Genomic DNA, 24,923 nt, shown 5'->3' with positions numbered 1-24,923 from the left:
TACACGTAAAAGGACACAATTAGGCTTCCAGGGCAAACCTCATCTCTCATTTCTGGTTTGCTCGATTTTTATGCTTCATCATGCAAGCAATATTTTCTTATGAAAAATCTGCCTTGGTGGAAATGGGCAAAGCTTTAAATGCATGCAGGTAAAGTTGTACAAAGATACATAATTAAATGTCATTCTTACACCAGCTGCCTCCTGGGACACAGTAGTTATAGAAGAAGCAAGCCCTGGCCATGTCTTCTTAGACTTCCTGCAGCATCCTGAGAGACAGTTGTCTGTAGGGTGCCAAGAACCAGCCCTGTGATACCTGGTCATGTCAGGGGACCTCATGTCCCAACTTGCCACTCTCTAGCTTGAAATTAAGGTATGAGAAGTCCAGAGATTGTGGTTGGGCTGAGCTATACGGACATTGCCTTTTCTTGCAAATTCAAATCAGATTTGGGAACCATTTATATCAGATCCAGACTGAGAGATCTCCAGGCCCTCATGCTCAAAAAAGGATGGACTATCAGGTAGCCAGTTTTCTTACAGTGGAAAAATCCAAGACAGAGGACCAGGGATTAGAAGACTTTGCATTCCTCCTAGATCACGACTGTCTTCAAAACTGGGTGGTGGAAGAGGGATAATTTAATACAACTCCTGTCTTTTCCAACCTCTAATCCTGTACATCCTTAACACGCATAAACACAGAACTCAGGAGATACTTAAAAGCCTTCAGGAAGCTCACCTATGTAGGCTGCCATTGTAGTCAATAGGGATTACCTTTTCCAGAGGGCAAGCTGGAGCATGTCCACAGCAGACCTGCTCTATACTGCTTTTTGAAGGACCCACTCTTTTTCTCCACTGACTCCCTGGAGATCCTCTGGAAACTTCCTCCGTGAAGTCTCCCACAGCTAGTGTTAGCTTCTGGAAAAACTCCCCTTTCTATACAGAAGTCAAACGTCTCACCAAGCTTATAAAAACAAATGTATAATGAACAATGAGAGGGGATACACCAAGTGATACAAACCACAGGAATGAAAATCCCCAGTGATTTGAAAGATCTGGAGATAACTTTAATGAGCTACCTGCACATTATAGGAAATTATAAAAATATTCATTGAAGCAGTAACTCTGGTTTCCTGTCACAGAGTCTCTAGTTCTCATCCCTCATCCTTTGTTTAAGCGCATTTTCTTGAGGATCAGGTCTTTGTTCCCTGGGAATTCACATTCTCCTATCACTTTTTCTCCCACCTGGAGTCAGCACTGGAGCTGGATGCTAAATGAAACATTTTGTTGTCACCGGGAAATACAAATGCATCCAAAGTAGAACAAGAACAAACCTGCACTGCCTAATTTGGAGGGAGAATTAGCTCCCGTACTTCCCGTATCTCAGAGGACTCTACAGCCTCTGGGCTATGGAGCCTGCTTCTCCATTTCTTTCATGCTGAAGTCATTTGCCTTTATATAAGTAATTACTTTATATTGGGCCAAAGAAAAAAACTACCTCCACAGCCCAGTCGTTAGAGCACTCTCTCTCCAGCAGAATGAATAGGCATTTATATAAAGTAGAACAGCTTCAACTGGAAAAGCTCCAGCTGAGAAAGCATTACTGCAGAGCACCCAGTAGTCTGGGCCCTCATGTTGGCTAGGACAGCCACAGGGAAAAGTCCCCACTCCAAAGTATGCAGAACCGGAATGCATCACCCAGAACCCTGTTACTTTTCTGCTTACCAGGCTGCTAGCTGTTCTGGGATTTTCTCTGCTTTCTCATGAAAACACAGCAAATGCTCTAATTAATTTCAGTGCAGAACCAGCAAAATCTATGAAATTAATATTTTTGTGGGGCAGTAAACCCATTTTGTGCCACGTTACAAACATCTCCTGTCAACAATCTTGATCATCGCCTCTAAAGTCAAAAGCTGAAGTCAAGGATCTCTCCAGCAATCCAAGAACAAGGAACATGATTTCACCCCAATGTCCTAACAGAAAAAGTGTAAGAGTATTTAAGTGTAAGAGGCAAGGTATGTCATTAACCAACAATCATATCCTATGGTGTGTCTCCTGGTTTTTGAGTGTTATTCCTCCCTTGAATAAAAAAAAAACAAAAACACATTGCACAGAAAGTGTTGCTCACATAACATACCCACTGTGGGCATCCAGCTTCTGCTTCAGAGAACACCAAGGCACAGGCACTCAGCTCCTGTGAAGTTCTCCGAGCTCTGAAGTTCAGAGAGACTTTTAGCCCCTTTACTCCCCATTAAAATGGCACAAATTAGAAGTGGATAAAGCATGACCCTTACAGCTCTCTCAGAATTCCTGGTTTGAAAGTTTGCAAACTTTCAAACCAGAGATTCAAAGAAAGCTTTCTATAGGAGTCCCAATGTCTTTCAAGGCAGCCATCCCACAGCTATCCTATGTTTTTAAGCCCCTTAGTTTTTATCTCCTCCTGTTTAGGGTACGGGTCCCCATCATGTAATGAAACGATTGCAATGTCTTTTCTGATATTCCATTTATGCTTTCGTGGCATTTACCACTTTGTTACTTCCAGATGGAGTTCTAAAATCTTCCAGAATACTCCAATGTGTGGCACCTCAGACCACATCCAAGCTGCTTTTATACTTCGACTTTCAGCATTTCAGGAGACTATCTTTGCAATTTTAATTATATATAATATTCACCTTTTCAGTAATAAATTAGAAGGTAATTTCAAGTTGCACCAAAAACACGGAGAGCTGAAGAGGAGACACTGAGAGAACAGATTATGTCATTCTGTCTCTTCCATTAGACTCTCCCTTGGGGATTGTCAGTCTCTGATGTTTTAGCTTGCCTCTGCTGAAATACGTCTGACACGAGGGAATCTCCCCTGAGATGCTTAGGCCACTGACTAGAGACGACAGCGATACCACAGAATTATAGAGGAGGAGAGAGAGGGGTGCAGGGATACGCAGATCCCTCCCGCGTGCTTTCCACGCAAGCATATGCCTACGTGCGAGTAGCCACTAGCTAGTGCATTTTTGTGTATTTCCTCTGCCACAATGCACTTCAAATGCATTTCTCAGCAGAGTCCTGTGACAGAAATTTCCCAGCAATCCAGTCGTGTGCAATTAATTAACATACCACTTTACCTGCCACAAAGAGATTCACAGCAGCAATCCTTTCTCCATCCTCCTCCTGGAGCAACTGGCAGCATCCCTACACCCTTCCATGCGGCAGTGGAGCCGTACTTCTCACTGCACAAGCTTCAAAATCACCTGCACTCAGACGTCGTGAAGATTTAGCATTGCCCTTGGAATCAGAGCTAGCTTTAGGCTCCTTTCAGATCTTTCACAATTCATCTCCAGGCAGTATTAATTTCAGGCCTCCACCTTTCACGTTCCAAACATTCACTGTATCTCCAGTACCCCACTCCCAGCTGGGGATTCTGGAGTAGCAGAAGTGCCATGTGACAGAGGGAAACCACAGTCCCCTGTTGTGGCAAACTACCACCTCTCACCTACCCATATCCCCCTGTGTGCTGTTCATGGTGCACAACCAGACGTGCTGCACGGCCACTGTTATCTTCAGCAATCATTGGGTTGTTATGTCTATCACCTGAAAACAATTTTGTGTTCATTAGGTAATCAGCTGTGATGTAGGACATGGCATTTGTGCTAGTAAATTATCAGTGGTTTCATGACACAAATCTTCTGTCTCAGCTGGCTCGTAGTAACAATTTCACCTTCTAGTCTGTTTTGAAATAGTGAACTGAATAAATTTTACATTAGTTTCCTTTTGCAAAAGCCTCCAAATTCTTCAGAGGTCATACATGCAAGAAACTACATCCACGTGAAAGAGTTGTGCATATTAGCTCCTCAACAGCGCATGGCAACCCTAACTAAGAGATTAGGAGAAGAGCTGAAATAAAAATGTCAAATTCAAGTGTGATAAAAAAGCGAGCTTATCATGTCATTTCCTCCATGTGAGTTTGAGTTTGTTATGGACACCTGTATACAAAACTCCTGATTCTTACAAAAAACACCAGAGGTCAGGATTACACACTTGTGGCTCTGCTAAGAAATAGTGTAATCAAACAGTAAAGTTGTACCCCAGCCCCTGCCTCTGCTGATGCACAGAAGGCTACAAACTGGCATAGGCTTTAGGCCACACAGCATGTTCCCAATGGTGGCCAAACTCACAGTCTCAAAATGGCACTTTCAGCCCTCTCAGCTACTGGCAGGGAAGTCTCTACTGACTAGTAGAGTGTAGGGAGTAAGCAGGGAGACCCCTCTCTGAACCCGTTAACAGAGCCACCCATCAACCCCAACCACGCACAGGAAGCTCCTCCAACTAGGACACAGAAAGGTGCAACTGTGAAGGCTGGCTAGTGAAGCAATGATTCTCAGAAGCCATGATGCTCATGGCTCCTCCAATCCCATTTCGTCTTCTGCGAGCAGCAAAGGCGAGTAAACAGAAGGCACCTTTAAACTGTAGCTCATCTTGCAAGACAAAAGAATGACATCATGAAATAGCAAGATGTGTATTTTCACATCGTTCAGTATGTGACAATATACCTCATCTCCCCTTGCAGTACCAGGTTTGGGCACACTAGCCATTCAGATGCTCTGACAGTGTAAAACCTCGAAAGTGATGGCTACAGATGGCTGAAGCTTCTTAATGATAGCGACATGGTCTTAATCTAGAACAGCCCAACTCATCCCGGGATTCAAGAACTACGCCTGCAAATGCTGAAGCATCATTCACATGGGACAGGTTTGTAAGCCTCTTACGCACAGATTTCTATACTGAAGCTCTAATCATCCCCCAGGACAGGATGCACTGTCACAACATACCAGAGGTTTTGAAAACCAGACACCTTTGGGGAGCTCCCGATATGCTCAAGCTGCGCCTCCAGTCAACACCATCATATTGACTCCTACAGGTACTATATGAGATTTGGAGCATAGGGTCAAGCCCAACCAGGTGAGAAGGGTTTCCTCCAATTGGACAGTCAGTCCCTCCCTCCTGCACACAGAACAGATCGACCTCATTATCTTTCTTCCAAAGTTGTTTGGTTAGGCATGCAAATATCATGATGTATGGTTCATTGGAGACAGACTTTATTAGATACAAAATCCTGATAGTTCAGCACCTACAGCTAGCTTTAAATATCTTCAGTCACAGCCGTTCTGCCACATTTATCAGCATCTTCTACTGTCACTAAACCATTATTGCAGTAAACATTTAATTTGATGTTTAATCTGTATTCTCTCTGCTTCTTCTTATACTCATTTATTTCTTGATCTGTCCTCGGTGACTAATGAGGATAATTGGCCCCTGTCCTCTTTCTGTGACGGTCCTTTTCGTATTTGCAGACAGTTAGGTAACCACCCACGGTTGTCTTTTCTCCAGACTGAGCTTGCCTGGTTCTCCCAACCTTTCTTTACAGGTCTTGTTTTCTCCGATCTGTGATCATTGTCTTTGTTCACTCCCCCACACTCTTCCCAGTCCTTCGCTCTCTTTGAAGTGCAGCCCCCAAACAGAATGCAGTTATCTAAGCAGGGCTTAACCACATCTGTAAATAGATGTTAGACTTGTCATTTCACCATTTTGAACAGACAAGGATTGCATACGGAGCTCACACATGGGCTGGACGGCAGGTGCAGTAGAGGATGGTGGTAGCTAGAATGATTCATTTCTTCAGCGGTGGTTCAAATCCAGACTAGGAGTGTAATAAGCAAGAACTGTTCCCATTTCACGACTAGATAGCTACACACAGATGAAGCAGTATAGGCTGACTGCTACCTTTAGAAGTAAATTACGAGTTTGTCACATGTAGAGTTAACTGGACTTGAGCTCCTACGTGCCTAGCATGCCAGGGGTGAGCAGGAGTGACAGAACAATGTCCCATAGATTATTCAGGTCGGATAAACTGGTGGCCCCAGACCTGTTTTGGTGAATGAGCAATCAGCAGAGACTAGCCACCAAACAGACCATGAAGGCCAAATTCCCATTTTTCCCCTAAAAGTGTTTCTTCCCTATAAATGTTTCAGCACAGCCATGCACACCAATATTAATGACACTGTATGTGCCCTGGGAAAACAGAAACATCTTCAGTATTCAGAGCTGGCACCCTAACCTTTCACCTGAGCCACTTTCAGTGACTCTTTTCAGTTTTGAACCTTCCTTGTAGATGGGGTTAGAGGTATAGGGAGTGAATGCTGCAGAGGTCTCAGTTTAGTATCCCTTTCACTTTGAGCCAGTAATCACCCTCCCATTTGTAGTTTCTCTTTTTCCCCAGATGCTTAATCAATCTATCTGTATTGGTGGCTCTGAAACATGGTGTTTGATTGCTTGTGTTAGCAAGGGAAGAGAGGTATCCAGCATACTTTACAGTCTGCAAATACCCGCTGTATTAGGAAGCGTCAGCTGACAGTGAGTCTCAAAAAACCTATCTTTCCCTCTCCCGTTTTTTAGTGGCCCTGAGTACAGAAAAAGCAACATTTTTATTCCCCTCACATTAAGCATATTCAGTGGATGTGTAAAAATTAAAGAAAGAGAAGCCAGTCCCTCCCCCTGCTCAGAGCCAGCGTTCTCTCCTGCTTCTAAGAAAACACTAAACAAAAAGCAGCCTTGCCTCAAGAGGTCCAAATTAGCCATGGCTTGAATTGACTCGACCGCAGCATAGTTTGCACACTGCCTAGTGCATGCAACTGTTTCTGAGCGCATAGAGAGGTTTTTTTCTCTGCAGCTGACGTCAGGCGCATGGAGGTACACTGCCCAGTTTGCACAGATCATCACTGTGCACTTGGTTGACTTTTACACACACCAGTTCACATGCCGATGCACGATTCCAGCTGGGAGCTGGTGGTTTGCAGCTTAAGGACATCATGAGCTCTTGAACTGTAAAGGGTGGGTTCATTTGGATTTCTTGTTCCCAACATGAAAGGTAGCTTTGACATTTAACACTGCTGGGTCAGTCTCCTCGTTCCCAGGCACTTAGAACTGTGCCACTAATATTGCTAGAGCAAGCGCCAGTTCATACCTGCCGGGGACCTCCTCTCCTGTCTTCAGATGAACAGACAAGCAAGATGGGTAAGTCAGAAGGATGGTAGAGCCCCCTTTGTGGTTGGAGTAATGGTCTTTTTAGGTCCTGTTATGACGCACTTAGCTGAAGCAGAAACATGAGGCTCAGAAGAAGGCACAAGGCACTGGTAGTAGGAGGGCCATGTTTACCTTGAAATATCTTATTTTCCTCTGGTTCCCCTTCCACATACTTCAGTGCTGTGATCTTCAAACTGCCATTCCATCTTTTGCAGGGAGGCATCTAGGGCAGTAAGCTAGTCCATCTGACTGCGGCTAAGCAGCGAAATGAGTAAGTTGATTCACTGTGGTTTAAAGAATTCTTGTGGATGGGCGGGTGGAGGATGGATCAGGGTAATAGCAGATCACTTATCAGCCATGTCTCTCCCAACCACTCCCTGCTTTTCCATCAAGTATAAATATATCTCGAAGAAGGCTAATCACAGAATTGCAAAAGGGTCAGGCCGTCCTAGAGCCCCGATGTCAGGCAGAGTGGATACTATCAGCATCCTGTTGTAGAATAGGTATTCACAATACATGGAGCCGTCCCTCTCAAAAAGATTATCTAGTCCATCTCTCCTATTAACTAAGCCATTTCTTTGTGATAAATTGTGGCTTACACAAAGAAAAGAAAAAAAATTTAAGAAACCCTCTGCGTAGTATCCAGCTGCAAAATAATTCTCTTTCCCCACTGCCCACCGAGCCATGCTGATGAGCACAGGCAGAGTAGAGCTGTGGCCTCCCTAAAGGCCAAGAAGATTAAACCTCTAGGGACCAGCCCTCAGTCTGGACTATCTCACAGGCAGCTTCTGAGCATCCTGTGGAGCAAAAGACAGGAGCGGGGAATGGAGCCCACTGCAGAGACAAGCAGTGCTGTCTGTACAGCACTCCCATCCTCTGCCAGCTTGAGGGAATGAGAAAACAGCACTGGGAATCAAATCCAGACCTCCCAAATGGTACTGCAGAGACACCGATTCCTGGTGCCAGCCCAGGCAATGAGAGTCCAGCATGGGAATCCAAGCGCAGCTCCATGCACGAGTGCAGAATGGCTCCTGCACTGGAGCCGGAGTCCACCCGCGCTCTTCCAAACCAAGCAAAAGGAACAGCTCCAGCCGAGCTCCAACAGCAGATGAAATGCAGAAACTAATGCTGCCACATTTTCCCCCTGTAGGCGAGGGTTTGGGGTTGGGGTGCTGGTTGATAGGGGGTTTTATACAGGAGCAGTTCATAATCCAAAATTAGGATAAAATAAGTCAAAGCCTAAATGATTAGATGGGGATAGAAGGCTGGGATTTTTGCCCCTGCTCCATCTCCTCACGATCTCTTTGTGCTCTTGCATGCACAGGTACAATGTAAAATTCGGCCATCAGCACATGTATTCTGAGAACCCTGCCCAGCCCAGGATGGCTGGTCGCTGCTCCTGATACCTTCCTTTGCCCAGCTATGGTCTCACTGACAAAAGGATCACAAGAGGCACCAGGACTGGCACAGGCTGAGATGGGCTGATGTGACAGGTGTGTGTCACTGGGCCAGAGCCCAGGGTCCCCAGGCAGAGGTGCAGCAGCTTTGACCACGCTCCTTTCCTTTTCCGTGCTGAGACCTGCCTCTGCATACCAAAGGCAGAGACAAGGAGAAGCTGAAGAGGGTCTCGCCACCCCCAAACTGTTTCTCCACTCTGCCATCAACCTGTCCCAACCCTCTGAGAGCCCCACCGAGGACTGGGAGACAGGCTGGTGTGGAGGGGGACCAGAGAAAACCAGGATATGCAGAGGCGACATGAGCTGCTGCTTTGTGGCAGCGTGGGTGAGCAGTTGAAAATCGCCCATTCCCACACCTCTCCTCTTACTGCGCACCCTGCACCCAAGCGTGCATGGCTGCTCTCTCCAGAGCAGCAGCTGGGGCACACCAGGTCACCCCACACCCTGGGGTGATGTGCCCCTGCTCTGCTCCTCTAGGCCTTGGGCAGTGGGGCAGCACTGAGAGCCCCATGAGCTGGGCGTGCTGCATACCCAGCTCTCCCACGGGGCAGCTCAGGGGGGACCAACTGCCTGCCCTGCACTGCCTGCAAGGTCTTAGGATGCTGTGCTTGATGGGGGGGGGGCAATATCATAGGGTATCTCCTTTTGCTCATGCTAGAACTGGCAGGGAAGGTGAGGAAAAGTCCCAGGTAAAGGTAGGAGCAGAAGAGACTGGGAAGTAAAGGCGGGATGAGGATGCGGGCCCATGCTCCCTGCCCCAGGCTAAGCATCAGAGCTGCAAGACCCCTCCCCAACTCCCATCCACCCTGCTCTACCTCTGCCCAGACCTGACCCAGGGCTCGCCCAGCATCTGCCCTTCTCTGCCCCTGCCCCGCATCCCCCCCGGCCACGGCTTGCATCCTCCCCCGGGCCCTGGGCTTTTAGGGGCTCTCACGGGTAAACGAGACCCGAGGGAGAGGGCCACAATCCCCCAGTCCGGCCGGCGCTGAAGTCCCGGGTGGATCCAGCAGCAGCCAGGAGCCGTGGGGCCTGAGAAACTCCTTCCGAAAACGGGAGAAAGGCTCCCACACGCCCTCCTCCCCGCACAGGTAAACTTTCTACTCCCACTTGCGGAGGGAGCGGGAGGGAGGCAGCGCTCGGGAAGGGAGGATCCAGGCGCGGATAAACCCTGGGAAGCCTTAGATATTTATAGAAGCACAGCCAGAAGACGGCAGGAGAGGTGGCTCTCAACCCCTCCGCGGGGGAACCGCTCCCGGTTTTTAACAATAGCCCGGCGAAACCCCTTCAGAAATGCGGGAGGGCGCCCCTGGAAGGACCAAGGCGGGGGGGGGAGGCGCGCCCCCACCGCAGGATGCTCCATGTCCCTCCAGGGCTGGGGGGCGGCCCCCTCCCTCCTCCTCCTCCTGCTGCGGGGTGACCCCGCTGCGCTGCATCGCCTCCCCCCGCCCCCTGCCAGGCCTCCGCTCCGCCGCGGGGACGAGAGGCAGGGGGAGGCGGGTCGGGGGGAGCCCCGGCGGGGGCTGACGGTGAGGATAGGGGTGTTTGGGGGTGTGCCCCGGGGGGGGAGGGATGGAGGGTGCAGCAACTCGCCCCTGCCCCCCTGCCTCTCTCCCTGCGTGGGGGCACGCAGCCCCACGCGTGCCGCGGCGGGCGCGGGCAGAGGCTTAAAGCCACCCCGAGCGGTCCAACACCTTGCGCTCGGCGCTCCCGCCGGCCCCGGCGCTCCGCTCCCTTTGTCTTGCCACCATCTTACGGAAAGACTCACATGTCGCGTTACGGTCGGGATGCACCGGTGTCTCTCGCGTATCTATAGCCGAGCGGCAAGATAGCCATTTTGCATCCCCCCCCCCAAGTGGGCTGGGGAAGGGACTGTCTGCGCGGGGACGCGGTGTGCAAGGCGCTGGGGGGGAGCGGGGGGGAGGCGGTGCCCCCTGACAGCACCAGGGGGACGGGGATAAATTAAAACCTGTGAAGTTGCCTGAATACAGCGCCTCGTAGGTTCAGGTTAAGGCTCCTGACGTGCTTGGACTTAAAATAGCCCTTCACCTCCACGCAAGCAGGCGCACTCGCCCCGGCGCTGGGCGGGCTCCTGCCGCGGTGCCAGGGGCGGCCCCGGCCCCCCCCTCCCTCCCCCCCCCGAGGCCCCGGCCCCCGCGTTAGGCCGCTCACGATCGAGAGGCCGGCGTGGGTTTGAAGTAATGCACCACCCTCCTCGGCAACAAGCAGGTTTCTACGTACTGTTATTCCTAATGAGCTCTATTTTCACATCAAAGCGTGACAAGGAGCCGCTGGACCAGTGAAAAGAAAGAGCCAATTGGTGGATGGATGGATGGATGGATGGATGGATGGATGGATGGATGGATGGATGGATGGATGGATGGATGGGAATTATCTTCGTTTTCACCCCTTTCCAAAGCCATGTTCCTCCTCTCGCGTCTCCCCCGACCCCACCTGCCCACCCCCCCAAAAAAAAACCACAAGGGACCTTCCCCCGATTCACAACATGGTATGTGACTCCAAGCATCCCTCTCTCCTTCTCTTCTTGTCCTATTTGATGAGCCAAGAGGGAATCAACATGTCTGGTGTATGTTTCCTTTTTTTTTTTCCTTCTCTTTATCTGCTTCTAAGAGCAGCATCCCTAAACCTTTTGTTCTACCGTGAGTGGTCTTCCCCGAGCAAACCCGTGTACCAAAACCAGCTGCCATCAAAAACACAGAAACAGGAATTTCCCTACCTTGGTCTGTAGAAGCAGAACCTCTAGACGGACAGATCAAGGGAGAGAGCATGTTGGGAATGTCCAGTCTCCTCTTCTTGCTTGCATATCCACATAAGAAGAATAAGGGTCGGGGGGCAAACGTGGGGGAATGAGTTTAAAAAAAAAATCCTATTTGGCTGTAAAAAAAAAATAGAGGATTCTTTGTGGCAATCTTGCGTCTTGAAGCAGTGCAAATTCAAAAGCCGGAGAGAATCACTTCAGAGGCTGTTCAGCACGAGTGGTGAGGCTCGTCAAATGCGGGTTCCAGAGTAAGCATTCCTTTAGCCTTTTTAATGATTATTCTTATAATTATTCTCTTTTTTTTTTTTTTTCCTGGAGCCCTAGTGGAGGAGGTTGTGTTTAAAGCAACTGGAGGTCGGTGCCGTTCTTCTGTGAAGCATGATTATCCTCAAAGCGTCCCCTTCCTGAAGGGAAAAATAAGCATCAATTTTGTATTAGAGGGGTCTGAAGGGGATAAAAACCGCTCCCCAACAAAGGCATTAATACATTGAGAAGAAAGGGAGGCAAAACGCATTTCCCGACAGTGCACACAAGCGGAATAAGGAAAAAAAATAATTTAAAAAAATCAAAAACCCAGCTGGCAGGAGTCTATAAATAATTCAGATACGGGCTGACTACACCATTCCCGGGATAGGCATGCACACGAGACGGGAACGCGGGCGCGATGTGAATCGCGGAGGGAAAGCGAGCCGCCCCCCCTCCCCCCCCCCCGCGGCGCGGCCCCCTCCCCACGCACGCACGGCATCTCGCCCACCCCGGGCCCGGCCCCCGAGGGCTGGCGAGGGCCGTGCCCACCCCTCTGCAGTGCTCCACGGGCAGCGCGGGGCGCGCACACGCACCGACACGGGGGGGGTTGCTCCACCTGCGGCGTGGGGTGCCCCCCCCCCCATCGTCCCCCCGGAGCTCCCCGAGGTTTGGGTCGGGATCTTTGGGGTTTGTTTTTTCCGAGGGGTGGGTTGGTGGCCGGGGGTCTCCCCCCGCCGCCAGCACACGCGGACGGGTTTTACAGCTATGCAGGCATTTATTTAACGAACTCGCAGGTTTTTTGGTTGGGTTTTTTTTTTTTTTGTGATTCTCCCCTCCCATCTCGCATGGAAAACGATTCACGCTTGCAGCTCCATAAACCCCAGCCCCACATACGTACCGGCAGATCCCGCTTCACGCACCCGGGCTGCTCGGAGCAGCTGCGGCCCCCCCTCTCCCCCCGCGGGGCTGAGCAGCCCCGGGCGTGCTCAGCTTCTCCAGTCTCCTCGCTGACACCTCCAGGGTAGGAGATGCGGGGCGGGGAGGGCGACGTGTTCAGAGCATCACCCTAAAAATACAGTAAAAAAAAAAAAATCCTCTGCAGTGTATAAAGCTCCGAGAACGCTTCCCGGAGGTGGAGAAAGCATGGGAAGGTGAACTAATAAAGCAGCTTAACGATTAATAATAATAAAATATACACGCGGAAAATAATGGGGAGGGGGGGACGTCAAGGCTCAGGGGGAGGGGAGGGGTAAGGTTTCGCGAGAGAGCAGTGGGGAAAATGGGGGGAGAGGAGGAGGAGGAGAAGAGACAGGGAACAGGAGCCGAACCCCTCCCCGCCGGCGGAGGGGGCAGGTCGCAGCCTCCGGCGGAGGCGAAGCGGGAGCCCGCGACCGGGCGCCCCAGCCCCAGGAGGCACCGGTAGCCGCTGCCGGGCCGGGACCGGGACCGGGGCCGGGGCCGGGCCCGGCTCCGCGGGGAGCGCCCGCGGCTCCGTGGGTCTGGCCCCAGCGACCGTCGCCGTGGGGGCCGACTGCTGGCTACCCGCGTGGTTGGAAGAGACGGAGAGCACGAATGCTTTAAAAAATACATATATATTAAACATAACCATAAAATAGTCATAATAAGAAGAAAGGAATAGGCACCCAGCCAGCAGGCAGGCAGCGGAATTGGATCTGAGCGAAAAGAAAGGAGTGAGAACAGAGATAACGCTAATATCCAAATTGGATGCTCCACAATTAAGCCCGGTGCTTTAATTGCTATTCTCAGAGCCCCCTGGAAGCTAAGCAACATTAAATCAGTCTGAACGGAAAGCAGCACACATTTGCACGCCCCTCCCTGTCTGCACTGCCCTGCCCACGGGTGTCTGTCCCCCTGCTCCCCAGGGTGCCCTCCGCCTCTCCCCTGCAACGCCATCCGTTCTGTGGCCATGGATCCATGCCTGCCCCCTGCCATGCCTGGGTTTAGCTCTGGGTGGCCTGAGCGGAGCAGAAAGTGCCCTCCTGCCCTCCGCAGAACTGCAAGAGGCCTCGGGGAAAGCCTGCCCCAAACCAGGGCAAGCCAGAGAGGGTAACGGCGCAGAGCCCCTCTGAGTACATGTGCCAAGCACACCTTTCAGGACATGTAGTCGGCCTAGGGTGGCAAACGCCCACCTTTCTAGCTGGCTGGGTCTTGGCAGGAGGTTTGGAAGGGCTCTGCCAGGCCTTGGTGACACTCTAGAGACGAGAGCAGTGAGGAATGCCCTCCCCATGCTGCCCTGCCAGCTACACTTCTACAGGAAACCAGACCCCAGGCCCAGCACCGCATGCTCTGCTTTGGTGCTGATGTGGGCTGCACTGTCCAGGTTTTGCATCCCTCTCACCAAAAACATCCTCCAAGGAAACACACAGTAGTCTCTACCTACCTAGGCATGCTCTATGTCCAGGAGCGGTGAGGAAGGTACCCCTCAAAACAAGGATCCCATGTGCCGAAGAGCTGTGCTCCAGCGAGCAGCCAAGCACTCTCCAACTCAGTGCTGACCCTTTTTTGCAGGTATGTATCCACAGAGCAAAATATGGATAAGGCAAAAGTCCACACTAGCGTGGCCGAGGTTCCTCAGGGAGAAAAGTGGTGGAGGAACCAACAAGGAAAGGCGCTCTGCTGGACCTTGTATTAACAAACAAGGAGGGACTGGTGGAGGATGTGAAGGTCGGAGGTAGACTTGGCTGCAGTGACCATGAAATGGTCGAGTTCAGGATCCTGCATGGAGGAAGCAGGACGACAAGCAGCATCAAAACCTTCAACCTCAGAGGGCTAACTTTGGCCTCTTCAGGGAGCTACTGGGAGGAATTCCGTGGGCCAGGGCTCTCAAAGGCGGGGGGGTCCATGAGTGCTGGTCACTGTTTAAACGTCACTTCCTCCATGCTCAGGAGCAGTGCATCCCCCTGAGAAAGAAATCGAGCAAAGGAGGCAGGAGACCTGCATGGTTGAACAAGGAGCTTCTAGCGGAGATCAGGTGGAAGAGAAGGGTCCATGGAGTGTGGAAAGAGGGGCAGGCCACTTGGGAAGAGTACAGGAATGTGGTCAGAGCATGCAGGGATGCGACAAGGAAGGCCAAAGCCCACCTGGAATTGAAGTTGGCAAGGGATGTCAAAAACAACAAGAAGGGCTTCTTAAACTACATCAGCAGCAAAAGGAAGGCTAGGGACAATGTGAGGCCGCTGCTGAATGAGGCGGGTGTCCTGGTGATGGAAGACGCAGAGAAGGCAGATCTACTGAATGCCTTCTTTGCTTCAGTCTTCAGTGCCAAGGCAGGCCCTCAGGAATCCCAGGCCCTGGAGGCAATAGAAGAAGCCTACAGAGAGGATGACTTTCCCTTGGTCAAGGAGGACTGCATGAGGGATCGCTTAAGCGATATAAATGCCCACAAATCCATGGGCCCCGATGGAATGCACCCACGAGTGCTGAGGGAGCTGGCGGATGTCATTGCTGAGCCACTCTCCATCATCTTTGAGAGGTCCTGGAGCACAGGAGAGGTGCCCGAGGACTGGAGAAAGGCCAGTGTCACTCCAGTCTTCAAAAAGGGCAAGAAGGAGGACCCAGGGAACTACAGGCCGGTCAGCCTCACCTCCATCCTGGGAAAGGTGATGGAGCAGCTTATCCTGGAGGTCATCAACAAACAAGTGGAGGAAAAGAAGGTTATCAGGAGTAGTCAGCATGGATTCACCAAGGGGAAATCATGCCTGACCAATCTGATAGCTTTCTACGATGGCATGACTGGCTGGGTAGATGAGGGGAGAGCCGTGGATGTTGTCTACCTAGATTTCAGCAAGGCTTTTGACACGGTCTCCCATAACATCCTCCTACGGAAGCTCAGGAAGTGTGGGCTGGATGAGTGGTCGGTGAGGTGGATTGAGAACTGACTGAATGGCAGAACTCAGAGGGTTGTCATCAGCGGCGCTGAGTCAAGTTGGAGGCCGGTAACTAGTGGTGTCCCCCAGGGGTCAGTACTGGGCCCAGTCTTGTTTAACTTCTTCATCAACGACCTGGATGAAGAGTTAGAATGTACCCTCAGCAAGTTTGCTGATGACACCAAACTGGGAGGTGTGGTAGACACACCAGAAGGCTGTACTGCCATTCAGCGTGACCTTGACAGGCTGGAAAGTTGGACAGAGCGGAACCTGATGAGGTTCAACAAGGGCAAATGCAGGGTCCTGCACCTGGGGAGGAACAACCCCATGCATCAGTACAGGCTTGTGGCGGACCTGCTGGAGAGCAGCGCTGCGGAGAGTGACCTGGGTGTCCTGGTGGATGACAGGTTAACCATGAGCCAGCAGTGTGCCCTGGCTGCCAAGAAGGCCAATGGCATTCTGGGGTGCATTAGGAGAAGTGTGGCCAGCAGGTCGAGGGAGGTTCTCCTTCCCCTCTACACTGCCCTAGTGAGGCCTCATCTAGAGTACTCTGTCCAGTTTTGGGCTCCCCAGTTCAAGAAAGATGAAGAGCTACTGGAGAGAGTCCAGCGGAGGGCTACGAGGATGATGAGGGGACTGGAACATCTCTCCTATGAGGAGAGGCTGAGGGAGCTGGGCTTGTTCAGCCTGAAGAAGAGAAGGCTGAGAGGGGACCTTATAAATGCTTATAAATATCTGAAGGGTGGGTGTCAGGTGGATGGGGCCAAACTCTTTTCAGTAGTGCCCAGCAACAGGACAAGGGGCAATGGGCACAAACTGAAGCATAGGAAGTTCCATCTGAACATGAGGAAGAACTTCTTCCCTCTGAGGGTGATGGAGCACTGGAACAGGCTGCCCAGGGAGGTTGTGGAGTCTCCTTCTCTGGAGATATACAAGACCCGCCTGGACAAGGTCCTGTGCAGCCTGCTGTAGGTGACCCTGCTTTGGCAGGAGGGTTGCACTAGATGACCCACAGAGGTCCCTTACAACCCCTACCATTCTGTGATTCTGTGATTCTGTGAAAAGCCTCCTGAAAGCACCACAGCAGACTCAATCCCCAGGTCCTGCCAGCTTGTACCTCAGAATCCATCCAACATGGTTCAAACAGGGTTCGCTGGTCTGTAAGGCAGGTTATGGATGGCAACGTGGCTGTGGCATGCACGTATCAACGTGGCATCTGGAGCTTGAAGGAGTAGCTGTGTCCTTGTACGCTGGGTGTATAGTGGTATTTTCTTTTTGCTGCAGTGACCACAAGCAACACCAATCTGTTCTTGAGCTCCTTGCCAAAAGCAGACACCAAGATTTCAATTTCGACAGCCAGGATCTTCCTGAGGGTGCTGGTAAGGTCTGTTCTGTTAGAAAGATTCTCCTAACATTTTTAGGCATGCTTAAAAAAAGTGACCATGATCTTTTTCATTCTAATTTCAGTAAAAATGGAAGACATATTAGCCAAAGTCTGAAGTAATCTGAAATTTTCTCAGAACAGTTGGAGGAAAGAAATGTAGAGTGATACTTACATACAGAAGTTGCTAATAGCTGAAGAGATTAGTCATTTGACTTTCCCATTCCTTTCACTCACAATGGTGATACAAGAATAGCAGATAGGTTTTGTCCAAGGGATGTTTTTCCTTTCTGTATGGCAAGAAGGGATAAATTAGGACTGTGCAGGCGCTCCTGCATTCTTCTAGATGAAACAAGTGGAGAAGGAGCTTGACAAAAAAGAGAGGGAATGGTTTTCATCCAGCATATTACTTAGAAACACAAAATGGAGAGTTAAGAAGTATTTTAGGAATAATCTCTGAAAAGGGGCCTATCAATCAGAAGAGAACAGCTGCAATTATTTTAAGCAAGTCAGCAATATTTAAGATTATCGTTCTCTGGGACCTTAAGATGAAGGAATTCATCAACTGCAAGTTTTTTTTCTAAAACTACATAACTCCACAGTTATGTGGTACATGGCAGCCTGTGTTATTGGTTATTGCTCACTTTTAAGGATAAGGCTAGTTGCCTTTCTATTTAATAGATGTATCTGTACACCTTACATAAATATTATACATATGTATCTGTATAATTCTCTCTTAAATAAATTATAAGGGCCAAGTTCCCTGTAGTGATTAGGGGCCTGACTGTCCGATTTAATACCTTTTTTAGAGAAAGGTGGTCCATTCTCTCTGACCAAAGAAATCGGTCTCACATAAGTGTTTAAAATTGGGCACACAAAAATGCCAGTTGCTTCAGAATTATCTTCTTCTTGAAAATCTGCACAGCGTCTAACCCCCAAATTACTTTTACATAAAGATAAAATATTTATTGTAAATAATGGGTATGGAGGTAGACTCCAACTAAAAATTGTTACAAAATCTGCAGCAGCATAGTACTATGACAGGGTTTACTCTCACTAGCTGGGGTTGGCTTTTATTTTTTCTCCAATCAACTAAGATGAATGAACTGCATAAAATGGAACAAACAGCATCTCTGATGGGAAACTGGTTTTTCAAACATCTCTTCAATTCAAAAACACTTAAATGTTATTTGTAAGACAAATTGAGGGATTTATTTTAAATGTGTCCATGCTTACTATAAATTAAGGGCCATATTATTCTTGTCCTGCCTAAGATAAAAGAATGTGGATGAAAGTTCTTATATCAAAAGCAACCAGAGCTGGATGTGACAGTGACAGTGTTGGGGAGGATGCGGAGCAGCAGAGCCATTCTGCTACCACAGAACAGCATCTGCCAGCACTGACAGATAAAGATACTACAGTATCAGTAAGTACCCCGCTGACTTCATAAAATCAGAGCCCACTTCCAGTGCAGCACGTCCCTAGATAAACGGGGTCTGCAGCTAAGGGAAAAGACTGGCAATTCATAGATCATTTGCACAAACACAGATGCAGTTCCTTAGGTGTAACAAAAGCTATGTCTATGAAGAGCAATTCCTTATAATCAATGAGATGGATCGATTACTCTGGATAATTCACACCACAAAAAGGTTTTTCATAACAGTTTTCCTTTGGGTGTTTGCATATGGGCTGCAGAGCATGGTAATCAAGTCTCAGCTGCTTTTATACTGTGCTCTATGCCCTGCTCCACACAGCCAATCCGAATACAAAGTGGCCAAATGCCTCTGTGCCCATATCCCAGGCCCTCCCACTGTCTGAGACACCACTGGAAGTCCCAGTGTTCAGACACCAGCCCTATGAGGTTTTTGGAAGATCACCATAACATTGGCCACGCAAGTCCACAAGCAAGGATGCTATGTCATACTGTATAAAGAACAACATGAAGGCATTTTATCGGGTAATTAAAGGGAAAGCAAACTGAGAAACCAGCACACAAACCTGACAGTGTCACAACCAACTGTCTGAAGGACTCAGCTGGATTTGGGCATGAAACCTTTTATCTTTTCTTTTGCACATGGCTCAGGACCAAGCGATCCTAGAGCAGGACTGAGCCAGATGCCACTGGAGGGGGTTCTACTCAGTCTCTCGCAAAGACACCTGGGCACAAGGAGACCACTCACTTTGTCTGCTGTTTCGGAGGACACTCATCCTGCCAGCAGCCCTGCAGAAGAGAATCGTGAGCATGGTTGCATTTGCTTTGAAATGATACACATGTTCTCTCAGCTCTCATACCAGGACTCTTAGCTGAGCTCTCATCATTTTACACTGCAATAATTGCAGCATCCCCTACTGTCTCTGCCATGGTCAGTCTGTCCCTAGAAATCCTAAACAACTAACAGACTGTATTTTGTCATGCAGAATCAAAAAAAATTGTGAAGCAGATTAAAGGAGAAAAAGCTTTCTCTGTGTCTTTATAGACTTGTTTTATTCTTTTGAGTATGGAATGCCAGATCCACTGAAATTGGTTTTCCTGGATGGTCATTTATATGTGAAATACATACACATTAAACCAAGAAAATGTGGAGTTCTTTCTTTCAAATGGAAATGTGTTATTTTTCAACTGCAAAAGTGAAGACAGGATTTCAAACTGACACTGTCACTTTTTCAAGACAATACATGGCTCCTTTACCTATAGCACACCTGGACTGAAGAACCTATCTGTCAAAAGCCACCACATCTAATAATAAATAGTTAATTATCATCAGATGCTGTATTGTACATAATGAAAGCACTGTAGGAACATTAGCCATATACGCCACCCCTTTTCACATGCCATTCAGAAGCACGCAGGAAAGGTCAAAGCACTGCCTTGCACCACTCTGAGAAAGAAGCCTTTCTCCTCCACATCTGGGGTGCAAAGAACATTCCAGTGGATGGAGATTTTGTCCCATCTCGCTGGTCTTAAGGAGGCACGGTTTCCTGACAGACCTGAATGAATGGGAAACCATAGCCCTCCAGGCAGTCATCTCCATCCTGTTGCAGTCCAAACGAGACAAACAGATTATCTGGGGTTTTTTTCTAAAATCAACTTTCTGCTTGATGAAAACCTTATTGGTTCTCTCCAGATTTAAGTGATGACATTCTTTCTTCTCTTTACTGGAGAAGCTGCAAATGGATTAGGCAGATTGCCTTCATGGTTTAAACGAAACTGGAAAACTGCTTTCAGTAAGAGATAAGGTGTAGCTTTTGCCAGTTTATCGTGATGAAAAGCTAAAAAAGAGTCTCTTCAAGAAAGTGCCTGCATTCACCTGTTCTCCGTACAGGGCATACAGCAGCCAGGAAAATCGCCCTTATGTCTGAAAGCCATCTTCGATGTTCTAGCAGAGAATCCATCAGAGCATCCAAAACTAAATTAAAATCCCAAGGAGGAATAGGGGATTTAATTCTAGGATTAAGCTTTGAAGTTGCTCCCAGGAAATAAATTATTATTGGGTGAGAACCAACACACCAATTATCTAGTTTACTGCTCATGCTACTGAGAGCTGCTGCACATGCCCTGAGGGATCGGACACAGCGGCTCTACCTAGCCAGTCTCATCTTTAACACAATATCCACACAAACGCAAAAGCTCAGCTAGTCGCATTCCAAGAAACTTAGCTTCCCAGCTCCCAGTATTACAGAGAAACTGTCCACTACAAAAGTGTAGGGCAATAAGATTCAGTCACTTAAACTCGCTGCTTTTCACCTTCTATCTTGCTTTGTTGTAGATAATAGAATAGTTAATAACATGGCACTTCTTTGTTCTGTATGCTATAGTTGTGTCAAAGTACTACAGCATCGGTGTTACCATAAATGAGCACATTTATTTTTCTTACACAGAAGGCCTACACACTAGTTCAGCAGCAGACAAGCTCTACTCCATTCAAATGGCATCTAGAGGAAGCAATGGGACATATTCAGATTTTCACTTCATATTCCACAGATTTCTTCATGTTACCTAGATTATCTCACCTTTACTTATGCAGTCTCAGATCCTTACTGCTTGTTCAATGGGACATTGCTACAACATGAACTACCTCCTGTGGAAGGAATAGGTAAAGTTAAATAGCTCAGAGACTGATAAAAGTGTCTGGAGCAAAGAGGAGTACAGACATCAGAGCTGATATTTTGCTCAAACTAAATGCTACCAGTTAATCAGTGCTATTATAAACTCGCTCAGAACATTAAGTTACTGTGGGTAAAAAATACATCTTTCTCTCTGAAAAATGTACATGTCACCTCTGAGGTAAACGCTAGAAGCATCAACATACACAAATATTTGGTTTTCTCCCAAAGAATGTGGTTTTTGTTTAAACACCTTATGACCTAAAAATACTGCCACCAAAGCATCACTACTTTTTGCCTCCCAAACATGTTTCGTACTTTTTCTTCATGGATTCCTTTCAGTCCTTAACACAAGGAAAAGATGTATGCAAAGCAAAGATGAAATCCCACCCACCTCCCATGTTCTCCTTCACCTGCAAGCTCTATCAGAACTTTTTATGCAATTTAATACACAGACGTACATATGGACTGGGGCATATGCAGCAAGTGGCTTCACTTTAATGGCGACGTGGCAAAGCGCGGGCACTTGTTAGTGTCACCAGCCGGGCTCCCTGATGGCACAGCAGTTCTGACAAGCCCCGTCACTCACGACCTCCTAACAGATTCAGCTTTTTTCAGAAAAATTCAGGGTTGATAATAGCGCTGAATCTCTCTCTGTTCCTCTCTTTCCTCCTTCAGGTGAAGCAGATGGTATTGCAAATAACTCACCAAGTGGGTGCGAGGGGAGAGATGGTAGTGAAGGAAAATATTATCCATACTGACAAGGATTCTGAACAAGGAGCTGCATGATGTTAAAAAAGTGGATCACTTTTCTAGCACAGAGATGTGGGTCTGAAAGCATTCTTCGAAACAGAAGTAAGAATTATTTCACCAGCAAGCCAACAGTCTGTGAGCTAGGGAGGTTCCCACAGGGTTTGGGTTAGGTACTCAACTCAGCATTTATTGTACATTTGTATTGACCATCTAATTTAAGACAAATGTTTTCTGTAGACACATTTTAAAGTGAAAAACTGTCTCAGTCAGCATGCAGCTGTGGTCCCCCAGATAGCTCCTTGCCAAGGGGCAAACAGAAGAGAATGTTAATGAGCTTAAAAGGAGCTCTGAAAACCACTGTGCCCATGGTTCAGTTGAGAGCCAACAGGATCAGGATCACCTGCTCCTGTGCCCATTTATTTAGTAGTCTCATAAATTGAAAAGGTGGAAAAGCATGTGCTTAACCTGAATATTCACAGAGCAGGGAGAGACTATCTACCCCCAGCAACTAAGATGATTATCACGCTGCCCCATCACTACCCTACCCTCCTGAAAAAACGACACCTACCCTTGGCAAATTATTTTATGCAGATGGAGATAGATTTCCTTTGCCTGAGCTGTTTCCAAGTGAGCCAGCTGACTCAATAGTTCAGCCCTCTGGCTGGAAGAAGCCTTAAGATTTCTGTCAGATTGCTCTGTATTCTAAAGAAAAATGCCACCTTTTTCTCTGCTTTACTTAGACATTCCCCTTACTTAGACATCTAGGAAGAGGCAGTAAGCAAAATACCTCTGGTACACCTCAGCTGCCTCTTTTAATCTACCATCAAATTGAAGTGGAGGACATTTACCTCAACTGCTTTGAAGCCCAGCAGCTCATTTTTGCAGTCGTGTTAGGTCTGACTCAAACTCAAGCCTCAATATCTTGATTGCATGCACTACCCACAGACTGTGTCATTCTCTGGCTATTTTTTTTGCCATACATCAGCTGTACACCTGATTCCAAGGCCAGACCTTACTCAAATATGAGTTCTCTTTCACCTCATTCAAATTCTGAGCTCAACAGAGTGAGGTCTGGCTTCAGCTGACCAGCCTCCACCCTCCAGCAAGCCTGCAAGTTTGCCCTCTCCCCCACATGTTGCTGCCAGGACCCAAATGCTGATTCTGTTTCTATGGCCTGGCAGTGGGAAAATGGAAAGTATGAACCCTTCCCATGCATGGAGTATGCCTTTTCCTCATCCCTTACCAAGCACTGAATTCCAAAAAGCACATGCTGTTCTGTCCCTCTCCCCTCATCATCTTTAGAAAATGTCCCCCTAGAGCTTTGGCCACACTCTGGCAACTTTCCCAGTCCAAGGACAGGCCGGGCATTAAAGCAAGGCAACATTTGTTTGGAAGGACAGCTCAAAGCGTCTCACTGTGAAAATTTTGGCTTCCTATGGCCCTCATAAACAGGTTTGCCTGAGAAGGGGGAAATCTGTGGTTATATTCTGTGCTCTTTTCATGTCGTTCCTCTGCATTTACGCTGTTGTGTTGTTTGATTTTACAACAAGGCCATTTGTCCTTTGTTGTGCCCTTTAGACACAAGTACATATAAAGCTCCTGTGGAGCTGTGGCTTGTTCCCCTGGCAAAAAAGCAGCTGGGCATTTCTGCTCCAGCCCCTATGTCAGTCAGGAGTCAGTACTCAGCGCTTGCCATGCTACCAGGCTTTCTCATACTGACAAAGAACGAGCCTGCAGGCTGTTGTGTCCTTGCTGGTCATGTCCTTACTCTAGGTCAAGGACGGCCACATGTTTCCAGGCCACCTGAAGGAATTGTACTTTTTTTTCTCATGAACTGGTCTGTGTCTCTCATGTGACTCAACTTCCACAGGCCTCTATGTTCTCATCTTTGCCAGCTAACATCTTTGTTGTTGGAGCACAGCATCTGCAGACGACACTGTCTCAGTGGCACAGATAGCACAAGGGACAGTCCATGACCTAATGAAAGAAAAGCACAGCAAAAAGTGGATATCACTAATGTCACTTTTCCCACATATTTTTGTCTTCAGAACCATCAGATGATGCCTGTGTCTCAGTTATATTGATCCTTGTGGCACCTCATGGGATGCAGAAAGAGGAAGAGAGATGCTGGGAGGGGGTAATGAGAATGGTGGGAGGGAGCAGTATTTGGCAAAGCCATGAATTGTAAATTATAACTGTGAATTATGTTATTATACTCCTTTCTGCCATGGACATATATATTATCAGGAGGACGTTTGCTGACCAGGAGTCACCCAAAGCTGGTGCCTCTGTTGGGCTGAGCAAAGGCAGATTCGATTCCAGCAAATCCAGTGTTGATGGAACATCTCTTTGTTGGCCTCACTACCTTGTGTTATCCAGAACAGGCTACAGAAATGTCAGCCAGCCTTGGGATGCTGTTACAGGTAAGGGGATGAGCATGCACATTATGAAAATTCATCAGGAGCTGAAGGCCTAGAGCAATGTCTATAATGGCCAGGTATGTTCAGAAAGAGATGTAAGAACTAGGGTAAGCTTTATCATTTGGAACACAGGCTGGTGGTAGTGTGCTACAAAAGTTCCTGTCCACAGGCAGAAAAAAGCCTGACCTGGCCGTGACAACAAAGACAACTTCTGAAGATGCAGGCTTCCAACACACATCCAACATTGCCTGTGTTAACGCCCATAGAGTGGGTCAAAAATCCTACTCAACCATCCACCACTCTTATGCTATAATGGTGAGCCATCACCTCAGGTTGACAATTTGTAGAGCCACAGGTCCAGCAGCTGGCAAATTCATTTTGAGTAAATCTGTTAGTGCTCCCTCTGGGACGTTACAAAGTGTAACCTCAAACTAGTCTGCTACCCATTGACAGAAGCTGCTAGCTGTCCCCCTCCATCCTTGGCCTTAAAGGCTGTATGCTGACAGTCTGAGATACATGCAAGCTCACAGCACGTCAGATCTTCACATGTACACAAGCCCCCTGAACCTGCTGCTGCTGAGCTTCCCAGAGGCAGAGAACAGCACGGTCCCATGAGGTGTTGGTCCCTGTCTCCCAGAACTGATGCTCTAGCGCAGAGAGGCAGGGATCAGCCAGTCAATTGCAGTCAAGCAAAAATCTGAACAGCTCCCCAAAAATAAGGGGACCAGAACTGCTTTTTCGCTGTTTCTAGATATACTGGTGTCATGGTTTAACCCCAGCTGGCAACTAAGCACCAGACAGCCACTCGCTCACTGTCCCCCCGTGGGAAGG

General features: G+C 48.3%; 1 protein-coding gene across 3 annotated transcripts in view; it reads right to left on the bottom strand.

The window, feature by feature from the left end:
* Nucleotides 1-12,597, bottom strand: part of GRIN2B (glutamate ionotropic receptor NMDA type subunit 2B) — a 211,213-nt gene extending 198,616 nt beyond the window's left edge. Inside the window, exons 1-2 of one of the 3 annotated variants that reach the window (XM_075428941.1) lie at nt 12,446-12,597; nt 11,260-11,705 (exon numbers count right to left, since the gene is read on the bottom strand). The gene's annotated coding sequence lies outside the window, so the exon portion shown is untranslated. Of the gene's footprint in view, nt 1-10,290; nt 10,309-11,259; nt 11,706-12,140; nt 12,222-12,445 lie in introns of those variants that run through there. The other 2 variants (XM_075428942.1, XM_075428943.1) reach the window with 2 other exon arrangements.
* Nucleotides 12,598-24,923: the final 12,326 nt, after the last annotated feature.

Source organism: Opisthocomus hoazin, chromosome 8, assembly GCF_030867145.1.
Source record: "Opisthocomus hoazin isolate bOpiHoa1 chromosome 8, bOpiHoa1.hap1, whole genome shotgun sequence".
In the NCBI taxonomy this organism is placed as follows: domain Eukaryota; kingdom Metazoa; phylum Chordata; class Aves; order Opisthocomiformes; family Opisthocomidae; genus Opisthocomus; species Opisthocomus hoazin.
This window is presented reverse-complemented; position numbering and strand designations above follow the sequence as displayed.